The 20,257-nt window shown below is 29.4% G+C and overlaps 1 protein-coding gene and 1 pseudogene across 1 annotated transcript in view; both read left to right on the top strand.

Annotated features, from left to right (window-relative positions):
* Positions 1–20,257, top strand: part of LOC129944321 (zwei Ig domain protein zig-8) — a 422,695-nt gene that overhangs the window by 160,639 nt on the left and 241,799 nt on the right. Inside the window, 1 exon segment of the mRNA XM_056053671.1 lies at positions 16,596–16,622. The gene's annotated coding sequence lies outside the window, so the exon portion shown is untranslated.
* Positions 3–577, top strand: LOC129944821 (NADH-ubiquinone oxidoreductase chain 5-like; annotated as a pseudogene).

The following is a 20,257-nucleotide window of genomic DNA, read 5'->3' as shown; positions in this document are numbered from 1 at the left end:
TTCATAATATAAATAATTCACAAGATTTACGTTTAATAGGAGGATTAAGAATATTTATACCTTTAACTTCTTCTTGTTTTAATGTTGCTAATTTAGCTTTATGTGGTATATCTTTTTTAGCTGAATTTTATTCAAAGGATTTAATTTTAGAGATTGCTTCTTTAAGTATATTAAATATATTTATTTATTATTTTTTTTTTTTTCAACTGGATTAACTGTTTGTTATTCTTTACGTTTAGTTTATTATTCAATAACTGGAGATATAAATTGTAGAAGTTTAAATGTTTTAAATGATGAAAGTTGAGTAATATTAAAGGGTATATTAGGATTAATATTTATAAGAATTATTGGAGGTAGAATGTTAAGTTGATTAAAATTTATAACTCCTTACACTATTTGTTTACCTTATTATTTAAAATTTATAACTTTATTTGTTTGTATTTTAGGAGGATTTATTGGTTATTTAATTTCTAATGTATCATTATTTATAATAACTAAATCTTTAAATATATATTATATTAGAATATTTGCTGCGGTGGGGCGTTCAATTTCAAAACTGTTCATATATAACAATTAGAGTAATGGCTACTTATACTGGAATGTTTGCGACGGCTATCTTACGACATGTTGATTAAAACATTTCTAAGCGTAACTGATTACTTCTCACTCATAACCCTCACTTGCACTTAATTATACAATTTAAATTTCATAATTTATAAAAGTCAAATTTCATTTTCGAGTACTTCAAAAATAATGCAATCATTTAAAGTTTAAAAATAACATTAACTTAAAAAAGCCAAAACATGACAAAACCTATTTTTAAGCAGCTAAAGTTAAAAGGTTTAATATTATATAATAATTACTATTTCCATCAATGTTACTAAATATGCTTAAAGCAAAACTTTGTTTCACACATTGTCCTTTGGCAGTAATTAGCAGATGCTCAATATTTAAAGAGGTATAGACTATAAAGATAGAGAAATGGTCTTTGCACACGTTATGTTGACCACATTAATACATTTATGTTTGTTTACATGTCCTTTTCATAGTTAAATGATATGTTTTCTATTTACCTTAAGATAAAATGTCTATAAAGTAATTATTTGATCATTATGAAAGTAATATAAATCAATTCTTGAAAATGTTTTAAATCTTATAAAGTTTAGGTATAAGATAGCATTACATTCTTTGGGCCACGTGATATCTTACACTGAAATTTAAGTGCATGTATATGTATTCTATAGAGATACACCTGAGTTTCTTCTTCAGTTTTACTATAACATGTAAATAAATTATGAACGTGTCGAAATTCGAGTAAGGGTTAAGTTACCTACATACAGATATCACCATAGGTACATGTATACATAAAATGTTAATGTACATAACACAATTTATTCAAGTGTAAATTTCAATACAATATTTGTATACAAACATAAATTCGACAGATATCTATAACCAAACCATCTCAACTTACAAAAAGTACATTTTCAAACTTCAATTCATGTTGCGAAAATCCTACATACAGATATAGTACTTTCATGTTTCTTATATTCGTTCATTATCCTACCACCAACTTACATATAAATATAAAATACTTATGTATTAAAGTATAAGTTTTAACAGTAAATTTGTTCTGGAGAGAAACAAGGCACATGGCATTTGGAATTAAGGAACACGTGCATGAAATATATTGCCCTACGGTACAGACACCTGATTTCAAGGATTGGATTTGAAGTTGCCGATAACTGGTTGACAAATTTAATGTCAAGTTGTTGTTTTATAAGAAACATCTACATTTCAATTCGAAACAAAGATATCATTCATGTTCATTGTACATTTTTAACATTTTTGGATGGTTTCCAATTCGGTCTTATTTTTTGAATTACAAATTTTCACATTTTTAGACGGATTTCAAAATGTATGTTGACCTTACTTAAGAACATTTTAAAAACGAATTTTTCTAATTCACAAAACAGTTTTCACTTTGGAACTTTTTAAAAAAGATACTATCCTGCAAAATAAAGTTAAAAATGGTCTTACATACATATTCCTTTGGCTAGTAAATTGAACTTTATTTATCATTTTAGACAACACCCATTTGTTCTCTTTTGTAGAAAAGTAAATTTCGTCTTTTGTCGCTAGTTTTTTACTACTCCAACAACAGCTTTTCAAAAGAAATTGTTTTTTACTATAAACTGTCAAATTTAATTGTAAGATGGCTATGCTGGAGATAAATTAAAAAACCTCTACAAAATCAGACATTATTTTTGAAATGGGGATGAATTAACACGCAACCCAACACTTCAAAAGTCATGTTTTTTTTTTTGTAAATTCGTAAAAATAAAACAAAATATCTTCTCATATTACTGAAAAGCTTTTCAAAATTTCCAATATAATTTCCAATGTTTATTGTTTGGTGAAAATAATAAAACTTTTCGTTTTACAGAAAAGACTTTGCACTTTGAAAATTTGAGTTTATTGTAACTCTTCCTTTTTGCAACCTTGTGTTTGGTGAAACATAATTTTTAAAATAAAAGTGCAAAGCTACTAAGTTACAATTGCTTGGTGAAACCGGGTCCTGGTAATATTTTTTTGTTTTTTGAAAAATTCAACTAACACATATAAAAACAAAGAGACTGGAATGCGACCCACACTGATAACTTCCCATCCCGTCTGTCGATTTGGCTTGCTTAAAAGTTTTGTAGGTTTTTGTGTTTTGTTAAAAAAGTTATTTGTTTAATTATTCTAAAAAAATTAAAAATAACAAATAATATTTTGTGTATGATAAAAAGTCTGATTTCAAAATCTATTTTTGTTACCGAGATTTTTGGTCGTTAACCAATTTTTTGTTTTTAAGACAACTGTAAATAAGATTTTTCTCAAAATGTTACTGAATGTTGACAACAATATTTTTTATAAAATAAAATAAGTTGGAAGCCATAATATCAAATTTTTAAAAAGATATTTAAGTCGAAATTCAATTTTTACCAACTTTGAGTAATGTTTTTTTTTAGGTTTTTGTTTTTTTATAAAAACATGTCAATGTGATTTTTCCCAAAATTTGACCAAATTTTAAAAACGGTTTTCTTCTTTGCACACAACTGTTTTGGAGATTCATTTTTTTCGACAAATTTTCTAGGTGAACAATTTTTTTTTGATTGGATTTTTTCCAAAAATATACTTGTTTGGTATCACGTTACAATATAAATATAATATTTGTTTTTATATTGTTTTCGCACTCAAGGGGATATGAAAAGGAATATCCCTTATAATGATTATACACAGTGCGAGTAATTAGGAAGGGAGGATAGGATTTGAATGGAGGTACCGATGCACATTGGTTTTAAATGCCTACACATTGTAATCAGTGGGAAGTATTGAGTGCGACTTAAAAAAGAATCTCTGTACTTTACAGTACGACCGAAATTTTGCTTAAGGGTAAACTGATGGGCATTCCTAAAAGAACGAGTATTACGGTTAAATTGTGTGATGGGAGGAATGCAAATGGCTATTTCATTAGAGCATTGAACCTTACGACGCGACGGTTCTCGAGAGATGCAAAAGTTTCAGTTAGACAATGTTCACCTATCATTTTAAGAGCTCTCTTTTGAATTCTGTCCAAGAGACTCAAGTGGGTTATAGTAGCACCTGCCCAAATATGGGAATTGTACTCAAGTTTTGGACGAATATAGGCTTTATAAATTATAGCCAGATCAGAAGGGGTACAAAACTTCTTGCAACGTCGGAGAAAACCTAAACACTTAGCAGCATTTTTGGCGATGTCAAATATGTGATCACTCAACAACAAGTGGTTTATAATGCACATACCTATGACTGATAGCTGTTCAGTCTCCTCGATGCAAGTACCACTCATGGATAGTGGCATTGGGGGAGGGTAACGCTTTTGCGAGAGTAGACAGCATTGAGTTTTCGAAGCATTAAATTCTACACTGTTTTTGATTCCCCATTGAACAATGCTGACAAGATCTGAGTTTAATGAGCTTATCATACGCTGCCGTTGGTAGTCCACATCCGAAGAACAAGGATGAGAATCTAAAAACGAATATGAAAAGCTGAGCGTACTGTAATCTGCGAAACAATTTAGTGGGTTAGAAGTTTCAGACAAAAGATCATTTATAAAAATGAGGAAGAGCGTCGGAGACAAAACGGAGCCCTGAGCACACCAGCGGTTTTTTTGTGAATATCAGATTTGAACCCGTCCAATACTACTTGAATTGAATGGTCCGAAAGGCAATTTCTAACCCAATGAAGAAGGGATTCATCAATACCAAATGCACCCATTTTCGATAAGAGAGCTTGATGCCAAACTCTATCAAATGCTTTTGAAATATCAAGTGCAATAATTCGACAAATCGGAACCATTACAATAACTTCCTATGAAAGTTAATACCAATTAACATCTTAAGAAAAAACAATTTAATTGATGTGAGTTCAATTTTTGTATAAAGTTATGAAAATCCAAATGGTATTTAAAAAAAAAAAAATACACTATAAAAATAATACATTTTGACTTTGGGCTATGATTAAAAAAAAACATTTTGATCTTCGATTCTTCTTTGAATAAATAATTGTTTAGTTAAATCCGTGCGCGTTGGTTCATGGCAGGACTGTCATGCATTATTTTCCTTCAAAACTTGAAATATACATATTTGTTTGTCCAATTAAACCTGAGTGCCTTCCTACTCTGTTAGTGACATCCTCATGGTCCAGTATCTATACTTACCTCACACTTCATGATGAATACAAAATTCTTTCTCAGAACTAATACTACCATGTATTTGGAACCTTCTTAAGAATAGCCATTAAAACAAAAATACAGCACCTTCTAAGAAAAAGTAATTCTCAAAATCTTAAAATTCTATAACCAAGCTTTCAATAAAATAAAGTTACTTTCTAAAACAAATATCCATAATGTAATGTAATGTAGAAATAAGTATATACCTAGTAACTGTTTGAAACAGAATACAGTATTTCCAGATTCAGATATACAAATACAAAAAAAGAAAATAAAATATTGAAAGGAAAGAAAAGAAAAGCATCTGCTGGAATCATGTCAAACATTAAATTCTATAAAACAAGTAGTAAGTATAGTGAAAATGACTACAGAAATGGGAATCTTTCCAATCGAACATATCAAAATATTGTCATTTCCACCTCTTTTCTCACAAGATGTTATGTTCGTTTTAATTTATATATACGTCGACGTTACAAAAATATATGTTTATACATTCTCTCAGAACCATTGAAAGCCCCTTAAGACACAACGACACGACAATGTGTTTTTCTCTACTTTACTCGTATACCTATACATTTACCGCCCTTACTTACATTTTACAACCAACATGGCCGTATAGTGTAGGTATGGGAGGTATACGATATACCTCGACGGAAACCTCTTTTCCATCATTTTGTCCTCGCCCAATTCCAAAGAACTCTTAACTGATATTCCAGAAGTAAATTGAAATGAAATTGAACGCAAATAGATTGCAATAAATTAGAAGAATGAAAATAGTTTCAATATAGTTATACCACTCTATAACTCTATACCGATGTATGTAGGGAAGCCGCCGGATATATGTACATTTACATGTGCATCTTCCTGAATGTTATATGTATAGGTATATTGAATATCCTAAAGGGTATGTTGTCACAAGCTGTGCCAAACTTATTTGCCAGAGACGAATTGATAGATAAGAGTCCTTAACATTTTATTCGACAATTCAATTATAAATTTACATTGTAAACAGAACATAAAACCCATATGCTCTTTTCTCGTGTTCCTGGGTTCTGGAGAAGGGGTGTTTCGGTTTGTCAAATTAAATGTATCATATTACATAACAGGTATAGAAATATGTATGCACATATTAACAGTATGAACTTATTAGATACCACTCCAAACAAGTTTCTACAATTAAACATAAAAGTGTTGATTTAAATTTATTATAATAATAAGGAACGTTTAAGGAGCTTTATATATCTAAGTAGGTACAATATTGTCATTACAAAACTTAAGTTAAAATAACATTGGCAAAGCTATTGCTTTTAATGCATCAGTAGTTGCTTTGTATAATTTATTTATTATTTGAAGTTTATGTTCGAAAACATTCGTTTATGCGTAAATGTATTTGTTAAATATAAGACTCAACAAAAACCTTTGCAAATATTAGGATAGCAAATAATAATATCTTACATTGTTAATGGTTAGAAGCTTTAAGAATTTCAATCTTCAATGTAAGTAAGAAGTGCAAACATACAATTTATATTATTCGTCACTCTTCATTATTCAAACTTAAGAGCATTTTGCAAAATATTATATCAGTGTGAACATTGGTCTTCCAGAATATATATATATGTAGATCAATAAAGTTCATTTTACAAAATCGAGCCCAACAGTGGAATTAACGTCTTATGTAAAGATAAGCAAATTTAAAAATAATCTTGAATTTCTTTCAGAAGGATTAAAGGAACAACAATATTACCTACTTGCTCTTGGAAATATTGTAAAAAAGTTGGGGTCTATGATCAACGTTGCATGGGTCATAATAATGTTTTTAAATACTTTATACTAAAATTCTGTACTATGCAATTTTATATCAACAAAATTTTGATACGTTTAACAAAACGATTTTGAAGTACAGGTTTTTTAAAAATAGAACCTTTTTAAAATAAAGTAGCTTACCATGTTAGACGTTTTAAGGCAATAACATTATCAATATTATTTGAATAGCACTGAGTTGTTAGTTTTCATGAACATAACAAAACAATATTTTTAATTTTTCCTTTTATTTAAGGTAGAGTAAGAACAACGTACATACAGTGGGCCATAAAAGTGTACGGACGACTATTTTTCTTGTAGTTTGGTCACTTTTAAACAAATTTAAATAAGATTTATGATGAAAATGCTTTTCCATTGTCTATTATATTGACATGACAAAAAATAACATTACATTTTGTTTGTATTGTCAAAAAACGTACTTAAAATACATACAGTAACAAAAGTCTACATACCAAACATGCGTTTTCATTTAAATTTAATTTGTAACGAAAATAGGTGCACATAAAGATTTTTTGGGCTACCACTGACATCTTTAGGGCTTGTATAATCAATCATCTTACCGTCGAAGAAACCAAATTTCGACTTCAGCAGAAGCAATGTTCTGATATTTCTGTCTGCCTGCAAATATCATTTTTCCAATCTTCCTTTGCAAATTCTCGCATCCAGGCTCAAGAACATTCAAGTTAGAGTTTTTTGACGGTGTGTATACTAAGCGTGAAGCTTGATATCGAAGTCAATCTTTGTACAAACACAATTTGAAAGCATGAGTCGATTCTTTAAATCTTAGTCCAAATTGTATTTTTCAGCAAGACTAGGATCGAAAACAAATAAAATATGGCTCAGATATTACTCAATTTAATTAAAAGCCCAAAACTTAGTGTTTAGGTTAAGACTTTTGCCAAACAATTTTGATTTTGTCAATATGACCTACCATAAAGTTTTTAAAACATTTTTGATGCAGAAATCGAAAGATTGTTTTGGCTTTTCTGTTAAGAAATAAAGATAATGATTTTTTCTACCCAATGGATATGAATTTTTATCATTTTAAGTTAGTTAAAATTACTTGAAAGTACCTAAAACATTATTTTAAATATTTATCAATTATCAACCGATAGTAGCTTTTCAAAAAAAGTTGAATTTTTGTCACTGCAACTAAGTGTACTCAAATAAAAATAGGTGACAGAAGATAATTGGTTAAAACAAAATGAAAACTGAAATGTAGCTGTCAGGAGTTGAAACTTAACTAAATGCTATATACATATTAAATTCTTTCTTCTTCTGTTCCTTTTCATATAAATAAAAAAATTTAAATATGATCAGAACAGCCAAATTTTGTACACAAACAAAAATGATAGAATAAAATTGTATAAAAAAAGAGTGTATACGCCCCAGTTTACTTCATTGCTTTTCTTTTGTCGTTTAGAAAAAGTTGATCTGCATCGTAATTAATTTGTTTCTTTTTTGAAAAAAATGGAACTATTTGTATTTTGAAGCTAACAATTATTATAAAATTATTAATTTTCGGTGGGACTGAGATATGATCATATAAATAATTTCCTGAATGGGTTCATATTATAAAAACTATCACCTAATGTTTTCAGTTTTTTTTTTCAAAATAATTTTTGAATTTTCTTTAATTTCTTAAGCAGTTTTCTAAGAATATAATTGAAATGAAAATTCTTACAAAATTGATTAAAGAAGGTATTGCTAGCTTTAGAAACAATGAATGGAATCAAAAATTAAGAGGGCCACAAAAAGGTGGCAATAATTTCTGGAATGTTGTTAGAGTTATAAAGAAGACTAACTTAATTATAAATGTATTAAAACTAAATAATGGTCTAGTATCCATTTCTGATTCTGAAATGGCAAACGCTTTAGGCAAAATATTTACCGATAGCCATACAATAACAAACAACTCCACAACAAATAGCAATGTGGAATCATTAGTTGAATTCGATCAACTGAAGCATCTTAAATGATCAAGACGAGTATGTTACAATTAACGACATTATTGACACACCCCTTGAATTGAAAACTCGAAAGTCAGCTGGCTTTGAAAACATAACAAATCTTTTTTTTTAACTTTTAAATTTGTTCAATTCTTGTATCAAGTCAAGCTATTTTCCAACGGATTTGAAAAAGACTAAAATAATTAAAATTTTGAAACCTGGAAAAAACGTTAGCCATCCTGTTAGTTATTGTCTTATTAGTTCACTAAGTTCTGTTAGTAAGTGTTTTGAAAAAATAATTAAGAACAAACTAGTGGCACACATTAACAATAATAATATTCTGCTTCCTGAGCAATTTGGATTTCGGGCGTGCCATAGTAGAATCCACCAAATCGATCGAAAATACCGGTATGGTTTTACTTGACGTTGAAAGAGCATTTGATTCTTTTTGACATGGCGGGCTCTTACACAAACTTTTGGTGTTCAACTTTAACATATTATACAAATTGTGAAGTCCTTTCTGTCATCAAGAACTTTAGTTGTTTCTGTTAACAAAAATCTTTCGAAAATGTTTAAGTGGAGAGCAGGCGTTCCTCGAGGATCTGTTTTTGGCCCAATACTCTATACAGTTTTTAATGCTGATTTTCCTGTCTTGCAAAATTGCAATAAAGCTATTTTCGCAGATAACACGTGTCTATTTTCATCTGATTCACTTGGTTCCATTCTTGAAACCAATTTGCAATTTCGTTAAATGTACTTCAACAATATTTTAATGATTGGAAGATTAAGATAAATGCTTTAAGAACTCAGTCTATCATTTTTACACGAAAAAGAAAAGCCTGTGTTTTGCCAAGTAATTCCCTCTTAATCAAAGGCGTAGAAGCAAACTGGAAATCAAATGCTAAGAAATCAAGAAATAACACTTATTTGCAAGACGATATTTCAATAGTTTGTTATTACTTAAAATATCGGATACTCATAACAATCGATTCGACAACCTGAATCAAGCCTTGGCTTCATTCAAAAAATGTATTTTATCCCGATCGGGAGCAGACAACGCACGCCATCCATTTGTACACACCAAGGCTTCAAACATTGCAGTTTGGTGATTTTTGTGTGAATCATAATCAGCTTAAAATTTTCATTTTTAGAGATTGAAAATCAATACCTATCCAGAAATTTAGCTATTGGCACTCAAAACACCATTTTCGTTGATCGAAATGCTGCAAAAGACAAAAGACTTATTTTAACTTATAATAACTCAAGCTAACAGCAAAATTAACTAAATAAACGGCCAAATAGTTCCTCTCGATTAAGCTTTGGATACACGAGTTATAACATAAAGCCTCATGAGGTTTTTGTTTTTTATTATATAATAAGCAGTTTTTAATAATGCCTTTTTAATTACCGCTTGCAAATAGGCCATTGTTTGAAAGATTCTATTCTTCTTTTGTATGTACATATACATAGGTATACTTATACATATGTACTTTCATGTACAGTTTTCATAAAAATAAACCATAATTGAGTACACCAAAAAACTAAATATCTAACTATACCCGCACAACCAAAAATTATGGAAATAGAATCAAGCAGAGATTAATTAACTCGCCTCATTTTTGTGTTATGTTCGTATAGACCAGCGCAGCAATAAATTTATACATTAACCACAACTGCCCGCTTGCCGCACGCTTTTAAGCCGATAAAACTAACGCTACCGCTACCGGCACCATTCTTAGCGTCACCGTCGTCCTTCGTCCGTCGAACGGCAACCGAGGAAATTGCAAGCACGCAACACAGATTTGTTTGGCAGCTAAACAAAAAGCTCACATCAGCGCCAGGGATAACTATGAGCAGCAACAACAATTATAATAGATGCCGTAATTTACGAGGAATTACTGTTATCGGTCGACAATAGCACGAAAACGTTGCCACATGCGATTTAATGAACTCAAAATTTTGCACCAAAAAACAAAACGGTAGCAGGCAGGTACCTACATAATATAAAATTGATATGTATTGTGTTTATTCGGGATGTGATGTTGTTGTTGTATAAATACATAAAATATATACGAACTGCAGAAAAGGGATATTTCTGCGGTGGTTGTTTGCAATTAAAATTTGATCCAATGCTCCCGAATAAAGTACATGAATTATATTTTCAGCGTCCATTTTTGGCAATGGTATTAAGGTTTATAAATTTGAAAATTGATAGTGCTGCACACTGACCGTGGCGATATAATAAATCTAAAGCTTTTGCTATCCCCATAACTACACTCAGAGAAATAAGCAAAGAAAATTGTTCGATTTTGAAAATATGACAGTTAACAGCTAGTTTATTAGAATTTGTAATCTTATATTATGGATATTTATAAAAATTTTCTAGTAATTGCTGAGGTTAAGTTGAATTGTATTCTGTTCTACTCAAAATGTGCCGAAAATCATATAGCAATGCGATTTAACACGCATTTTCGTACCAAGGAAATTGACAGATGTGGAAGAAAGCGGTTGCCAAGTTTTGTTTTTAACAAGTTAGAATATCAAATTGGTTGGTGCAACAGTCCGTTGGGAACCAGGGCCTAGTGACTTACAACTCTCAACCATTCCTGTGTGCGAGTACTGTCGTCAGGAATGGAAGGGACCTACAATTTTATGCCGAGTCCGAACGGCTAATTGGAGAAAGCACTTTTTCATGACAAGAATTACTCTTGGATTCCTCACAAGAGGCAGTACCAGCGAAAATTATTTTTTTTTTAAATTAAGGTGGCACAGGCAGAGATTGAACCCAAGACCCCTTGCAAGACAGTCTAACGCACTAACCATCATGCCACGGGTACTACACAAAAAAGTTACCAGTTGACATTTTTTGTTAACGAGATTTTTTAGTGGTTAACCAACTTTTAACAATTTTAGTAGCATTTCTTAAAACTTTTTATTTTGTATATAAAAAAATACAAATTGGATAAATAAAATTAATTTGAAGTATACCTTCCATTTTTCATATGATAGTGAGAAGCGAACATCGCTTTTCCAAATGTGGGTACTGTTTTTCGTAAATTTTATTTTTTATGAAAAATTGAACTGCTGGAATGTCGAAAATAATATTTTTAAAAAATAAAATTAGTTCAAAGCCATTGTCTCAAAGTTTTGAAAAGTTATTTGAGTGGAAAATCAATTTTTACAAACTTTTATTAAGTTTATTTAGGTTTTTATTTTTTATTAAGAAACTGTCAATTCTATTTTTCTCAAAATTTTAACAGATGTTAAAAACGTTGTTTTTCGTTGCACAAAATTGTTTTGGAGATGAAATCATTTTGTATTCCTAAAATTTTGGATTGGATTTTTTTAAATATACTTGTTTGGTATCACGTTAGAATATATTATATAAAATTTAATTCAAGTCTCTAGTGTTTTTGGTTCGCATGATATTTAGGGTTAACCAAAATGTTCACCTTTTTTCAAACTGCTATGGTAAAAAAATCACCCATTCAATTTTCTTGAGAGCCCTTTCTGCATCTTTTTGCACTATTATCTTTATAACAAAATTTATTTGAAGTCGATAGCTTTACTGGTTCTTGAGCTATGGATAACGATAAAAACAGACGTACGCCCGTACAAACTTACGCACATACGCAATCACAGACTTCTTTCTAAAAATCTTTCATTTCCACTCTAGGGACATTGAAACGTTGAGAAATGTCAAAATTTTCAATTTGACAAATCGGACCCATTGCAATAACTTCCTATGGGAAGTTAATAAAACTACCAACAATATTTTGAATACCATGAAAAAGTTTGATTTCAAAATTTATTTGTTTCAGCAAGATTTTTAGTCGAAAGCCAATTTTAGTAACGTTTCTTGAAAATTTGTATTTCTCATATAAACGAATACAAACTGGAATTTTCCTAAGAAAATTTAGCACAAAATGAAATCATTCAATATTTTTGAATCAAAAGTCAATTTATAAAAAAATTTAATAACGTTTTTGTCAATTTGATTTTTCTCAAAATCTGACGATATGTCAAAAACGTTATTTTTTGTTGCATAAAATTATTTCGAAAATAAAATCATTTTTCGTTCGTTAATAGTTCGAGATGATAGTAATTTTTTTTTCAGTTTTTTTTAAATTTGTATATACGAGTATGTACTAGCTGACCCGGCCACGCGTTGCTTTGTCTAACGTGTTTCGTCATATTACATTGTCGTTAACTATTTAAGGGGAACGGTAGGAGAACATCAGACATGGACACCCCTATGCGTTTTAACATATATGTCATTAGTTAAAAAGCATGGCGACCTTCATGACTGATTTTCTATTACCGTTACTTCTTATTACAATGCAATTATTATTTACGAACGAAGACGGAAACGTTAAATCTGTTATAAAAATGTACTGGTTTGGGATTAAATGGGAAGGATTTTGAATACAATTGATCCAAAAAAAATGTTCGTACAGTTGGTGTAAAGTAAAAGTCAATACAAAAGAATTAAAATTAAACTTATAAATTAGGTTGGGCGGATAAGTTAAAGTTTTAAATTTAATTAAGCACTAATCTGTCCACAATATTTTTAGCTAACCTGTCTATCGCTAACATAAATATGTTAAACGGGTTCTTACATGTGAACGTGCAACATACAGCTTTTCATGAGAAAAGCATGGATTTTCAAAATCTAAAGAATAAAATGGACATTCTGTATGCCTTGAGACTTTTTTTTTTGTAGACAAGGCAAAAGCTACAGAGCAACAGAACCACTTTTTCTTTAAACATTCCAGTTAAAATGGTTGCTTCGAAAATATTTCCAGTGATCTTTTTGATGACCAAACGTGTACTGTTGCTTGATTGAGTTTGATTCAAATTGAGTAGGAGAATAATAGTACACCTATTATTCTTCTCCATAATTTGAATAGAAGAATTTGTGGTGGCTTCACAGGTTCATCTTGTGAATTTAAAAATTCAATGGGAAAATTTACACTATAATTTTTATTAACAACAGTATGGATTGATTTAAAAGACATCAGATCGCTTGGTAACAATTGTTGTATGGAATTTTTTTTTCAACATCAACAGTTTTAGCTACGAAAATAGCCTGATAGTAATAACTCTGTATATCCGTAAAATACTCTGAATCAATTCATTTTTTTCCCCGAAGAACAGTGCAGAAATTGTTTTTTCAGTTTAATGTATTACTTCTTTGGTTGCAGTACTATCTAGTAATTGTTCGGAAGATTGTTAGCACCAAAAATTGAAAAAGTAAAATTCACTGTAGTTCGTTGACTACAAAATTAATTTGACAAATACTTTAGTCTCAGCAGGATGTGGTGGTTAGCTATTAATATGAAGCTAATGTGAAACATAGCGCTATCTATTGTACACTTTTTCGATCCAGTCAACAGATCTTATCATCTGTTTATATCGATTGGAGTTAACATATAATTGTGACTGTCAAACAATAGACAAATCATTTGCAATAAAATAATATTGCGATCATTAATTGAAATGCAAGCTATCCTAAGTTTTAAGTTGGATCAAACCGCGCATGGTGTACAAATTTTATTTAAATTGGTTAAGTAGTTTAGGAGAGAAAAAAGATACATAGCCGTACGGAATTACCAACTTTTTAACGATAGCAATAATAAACGAATAAATTTATAAAAAGGTACTTTAAAAAATTGAGTTTTCTAAAATTACTTTAATTTTTTTCCTTAGGTGAAGGGCATAAGAAGAATTATCCATCTTGTACGGTTCTTAAGTCTAAAATGCCTGTTCCGCCAGGATTGTCAGAGTATTTAATTTTGACGTATTTATTTTGTTTTTTGAAAATGAGTAGTGTAATCTTCTCCGAAACTACTTATTTGAAGTTTCTCTGTTACGGATATTTAAAGGCAATTTGCATACACAAAATTTCATTTGAAACATTTTTGATTCTGTGACATTTTTCTAGAGTTATTCTCAATGGTGTCTAGTTTATAGTTTTACACAAAAATAAAACCCAAATTTAAAAAGTTATTTTTTAAAAACCTTACATGAGAGAGTAATTAAGAGGTCGGACTTGAATTAAGTCTTTTAAAACCGATTAAAAAATTTCAACACCTTGTCGTTATGTTTTATTTGTTTTTAAATGATGATTTGGCTTTTGATTTTCTCATAAACCATTATTAGTCAATTTAGACATTTGACCCACGACAAATTCAGGGGAAGCTGAAAATTCTTAAAATTGTTTAAATTATAATTATAAACATTGTCTTAAAAGTCCCAACCGATCCCATGTAAGGAAAAAATTTTAGCGGGGTAATAAGGTCCAAAAAATGAGTTTTTCGCGATTTTCTTGAAAACGGTAAGTTTTATCGCAAAATTACCCCAGACATAATTTGTAGATCAGGGAATTTCCTATGAAAAAGGTATCAATAATTTTGTCCCTAAAAGCCACCGCTTCTGAGATATAACGATGCAAAAAATTGCGAGCGTCATAATATGCCTAAGTACCTCACCCATATACTTTCTGTAGCTGTAATGTAAGTAAGAATATGTTTATGTCGGTGATTTTAAGTTACATTTAAAATATAAAATACTCATGAAAAACTCATTTTTTGGACCTTATTACCCCGCTAAAATTTTGTCCTTACATGGGATCGGTTGGGACTTTTAAGACAATGTTTATAATTATAATTTAAACAATTTTAAGAATTTTCAGCTTCCCCTGAATTTGTCGTGGGTTTACTGATTTTTTGGTCTAATTTGACCGGACTATATTTTCATCAGTGTAAAACTATTACACTTTGTTTTCTAGTATTAAAAAGATAACACATTCTCTGGCTCGCCTTGTTTTAATTTTTTTTTGTTTTAGGTTTTCACGTGGCATGTGGATTTTCAAAAACAAGTTAATTAATTTCCCAAGCGAATATGTCGAAAGTATTAATTAATATATTATTATAATCAGGATACAAGGAATCCTTTATTCGTTTCCTTATTTTTCGTCCTTTTTTTTGCTTTAGTGTCACAAATATTTTTGCTTAACGATACGCCCCACCACTGAATGTCATGATTAAAATGCCAATGATGAAATGCTATTTATGGCGGCGACAATGTTCCTCGATATAATTAATGATACGGAATTATTATATTATCAAGCAGCAGTGACAAATTAATATAGCTCCAATTCTATAGCTACATATATATTGAGACAGTAGTTTTTGGAGAATATGAATCGTATATAAAATGGGCTGGGTGATGGAGCTGAAAATCCTGTATACAAGATAAAGGATGGTTCAATAGGTTTAGCATTACTGTCATGGCCTTCACACCTAATTCCACGTTTACTTATATGTCTAAGTATAGGTATGTCGTGCTAGTCACTATTTTCGTATTTTCCTATTATGTTTAATAGTTTTCACATCGTGTTGTCGTTAAGGCTCTTTTCTGTTTTCATCGGGGCAGAATACGCAATTATAATGAAAGGCGTGTCTGAGATAAGTTTAATTATAGCGTACATTATTAAGCAGAGGAGAAAGGGATGCAACCCCCTTTCTTCAAGTGCGAACACAAAAAATTATAGACCTACGTCATGCATACATGTATCTGCGTTTGCAGGTTCATACATACATACATAGGTGTGATGTCCTTATATGTTTTTATGCAGAGTTTTATTTTATTGATAGGAAGGACTTATGAACAGAGAACACATTTATAAAGGATTCACCGGTAGGTATACATAATTATGATTATAATTAATTACTTTATGAGGTTAAAAACGACTTAATAATTATCTAAGGCTGATGTATTATATAATTTGTGTAACCATCAACCATGCGGTCATACAAAAAAGTGTGTGTGTGCATTTTAATCCTTATGTATCACAAGCAAAACGGATTTTTCTTTTTTATTATGTTTAATTTTATTTTGGAATTTATCTTGTAAAGGGTTTTAAATAATTAATTGGTTGGTTTTATGCTTTGTTAATAGGATAAATGAGTTTATAATTACAGAGGATTCACTCGACATTAAATTAGATATAACAACTTTTTAATTGATATTTATTTTAATTTTGCGTTGTTTTTTTTTCATTGCAGGAAGCAACATTAATTTGATAATTAAAGGTGAGTCTTTAAATTTTTGGTATATCAATTTTTTTTAATTTCATTTACGATTAATGATGTACCCACGTTAGTTACACATTTATGTGAATATGTATTGCATAGTTATACATATGATACTCAATTATAAAGTAAAACTGACACTCGCTTGTTATGAAAGCGGAAAGTTATATTAATAATTTATCATTGTAATTGGATGATATTATTATAAATTTTAAAATATATTCACAATTATTTATCATATACAAAATAATTCCTGCACATCTACGCCAACATATAAATATAGCAACTTCAATTTGGTTAAATAATAGTTAAAAAATTAATTTGATTTCTCAAAATATGTTTTTGTTTAAATTAATAAAAAAATAATTGGATGTAAGCATTTTTCGGAAATAGAAAGTAGAAATCAAGTCTTCTCTACTTTTAAAACACTTTTCTTTTTTTTTATTTTCCTAATTGTAAACATCAATTTTGAAATTCCAGCAAAATGGATCCATTCAGAGAAGCCTTGCAGTAACATACGACTTGTTTCGAAAATTTTAATTTAAGTAAAGATTGGAAAAACAATCAAAATTCATTTTTGGATTTTTTCTTCTACTATTAAATTTTTAATTTTTCGGTATATTTGAATGAATATGTAAAATAATATATTTCAACTGATTTTTATTTCAAAATTAATTCAATATTTTCATTTTGAAGAATCATCACAAATTTCAAATTATTCAAATTTTATGGGTGGAGTTCAGAGGAAGGGTAGAATTTGCATTCCCGTTTTAGCAATCTTTATCTTTTCAATGTGTATAATAGTATAATTTATTATTGCAAACAATTTGCAAACAAATCGGAAACATAATATGAATTGAATGGAATCATGTTTTGAATTAAGCTGAGTTACAGAAAGCTCAGGGAATTTTAAATACATTTAAAATATTTAAAACATTTAAAGGATTTTCTATTAAATATAATTACTTTAAAAAAAAACTATATATTTTTTAAGAATTTTTCCCGTTCACTTGTTTTTTTTTACTACCATATTTTTCAAAAGAATAATCAATGTTATTCAGTTCTTACTTTTTTGTATTGTTAAGAAGAACAATTACATTTATTTTAATCGGTCCGAATTGTCGAATTGAAAATTCTGATATTTCTCGACGACGAATTTTTGCCTAAATTCTATTTTATTTCACAAAAAACATTGTTTTCAACATTCAAACATTTTTTTTTATAAAAATCCAAGAGTCAGTTTTTTTTTACAAAAAATAGTAGGTACACAAATGCTACTAAAAGGGGGTAAAATTCGTTAACGACTAAAAATCTCTTTAACTGAAATAACTTTAGAAATCAAACTATTTTATCATAAAATGTTAATTATTGTTGGTTGTGTTTAATTTTTGTAGAATAGTTTAACTTATAAGTTTCTTAACATAACACGAAAACCTACAAAGCTACAAAGCTATCATTGTGGGTCTGATCTAAGCCCCTTTTTTAACTTCCGAATTTTAATGGTCCGATTGGTCGAATTGAAAATTTTGACATTTCTCGACGTTTCGAGTGTACCAATGTTTGCCCGTACATTCGCGACGTTTTTTTCGTCGTCCATAGCTCAAGAACCAGAAAGAACTTTGTTAAACAGATAATATTGAAGAAAGATGCAGAAAGGGCAGTCAATATAATTGAGTGGGGTGGTTTTTTAACCATAGCAGTTTAAAAAAAGGTGAAAATTTTGGTTAACCCTAAATATCTCATGAACCAATGACACTGGTGACTTGATTTAAATGTTATATTATGTATTGTAACGTGATACTAAACCAGTATATTTTTGAACAAAAATACAATTAACGTTTTTATTTATAAATCAAAAAAAAAACTGAAGAAAAAAAATTACGAATACAAAATGATTTTATCTCCAAAACATCCGGTAAAGTTTTAACATCCGGTTAAGTTTTAAGAAAAATCAATTGACAAAAAAAAGTATTACTCAAAGTTGGTAAAAATTGAACTTCGACTCGAATACCTTTTCAAAAACTTAAGATTATGGCTTTAAACTTATTTAAACTTATAAGAAATATTGTTTTCAACATTCGGAAACAATTTTGAGAAAAATTGTATTGATAGTTTTTTTTACAAAAAAAAAACTAAAAACCTATAAGAAATTTACGAAAAGTTGGTAAAAATTTATTTTCGACTCAAATATCGTTTTAAAACATTAAGATATTGGCTTTAAGCTAATTTTAAACAATTTTGTTTTCACAATTTTGAGAAAAATCGAATTTACAGTTTTTTATACAAGAAATAAAAACCTAACAAAAAAACAATACTTAAACTTGGTAAAATTTTACTTGTGACTCAAATAGCTTTTCAAAAATTAAAAATATTGTTTTCAAACTTTTTTTTTATTTCACAGAAAATATTGTTTTCGATATTCAGTAGTTTTTTTTTATAAAAATCCAACAGTCCGTTAAAATCTACAAAAAATAGTACGCAAATTTGGTAAAAATTGATGTTCGGTTCTTGACATCTCTCAAATTAATTTCATCCATTTATTCATTGTTAAACATTTGTTTTCAATAAAAATAGACTTTCCAGCTTAACAAGTTCTTTATATGAAAATTGTTTCGTAATTTTAAAATTTTTAAGAATAATTAACTAACAACTTTTTTAAGCAAGACAAATCGACAGGCCGACGCGAGAACGGGATCGGAAGTTATCAGTGTGGGTCGCATCCCAGCCTCTTTTTTCTTCTTATTTTCATTCGAAAAAATTTTGAGAAAAATCTAATTGAAAGGTTCCTTACTAAAAATAAAAGCAAACAAAAATACATACAAATTTTTTTGGTAATAAATCGAAAATTCGAATATTCTTAAAAACGAACCAATTGATTTTTATTAAATTTATTCTGAAAATTTTAGTTTTATTTTTAACTGCACTAACGATTTCAAATAAAACATTGAAAAAATTAAGGTTTTTTTTGAAAATTAAAATCTTTGGGAACACACTTTTTTGCAGATAAATTTTAAAATTTTAAAATATAGACAATATTTTTAAACAGATCCTTTGGATACATGAACAAATTCGTGTGACCCAGTCTTACATCCTTTTCAATGTGGATAATCCAACTGAAAAGGTTAACATTGAATGTATTTTTAAGATTTGACAATTCCTAGCAAACTTTAGTTATGCATAATAGCAGATTTATAAAAACTTAGTTACTTACCGCGTCAGCGTTTGTCAAAGCCATCGAGTTACGCACCAAAATGCTCCGGTGTCCTGGTCTTTGACATCCTTACAGCACCGGATGCATGGTGTTATCCACAGTAGAAAGTTCATAAAATCCCTTGAGCCGAACAGATTTGTAGCCGTCTAATATTATTTTAATAAAAATTTCCAAAAGGTAATTTCTAACACAACAAAGAAGAGGTTCATCAATATTGTTGCCAAATCCAAAAGAAATGCCTTTGAAATATCAAATGCAACAATCTTATTTTCTTCAAAACCATGTAAGGATTTGCTCCACCTCCGAAAAGCCGTAATGACGGTTATTATTTCTTAAGATGAAAATTCATCTTCATTTCTATGACCTTGGAAAGACCCTTATAATTGTAATTGGACGATAGTTAGAGAGTGAGTGGGATTGGCTA

Source organism: Eupeodes corollae, chromosome 2, assembly GCF_945859685.1.
Source record: "Eupeodes corollae chromosome 2, idEupCoro1.1, whole genome shotgun sequence".
Classification (NCBI taxonomy): domain Eukaryota; kingdom Metazoa; phylum Arthropoda; class Insecta; order Diptera; family Syrphidae; genus Eupeodes; species Eupeodes corollae.
Note: the sequence above shows the minus strand (reverse complement) of the source record. Positions and strands in the feature narration are given on the sequence as shown.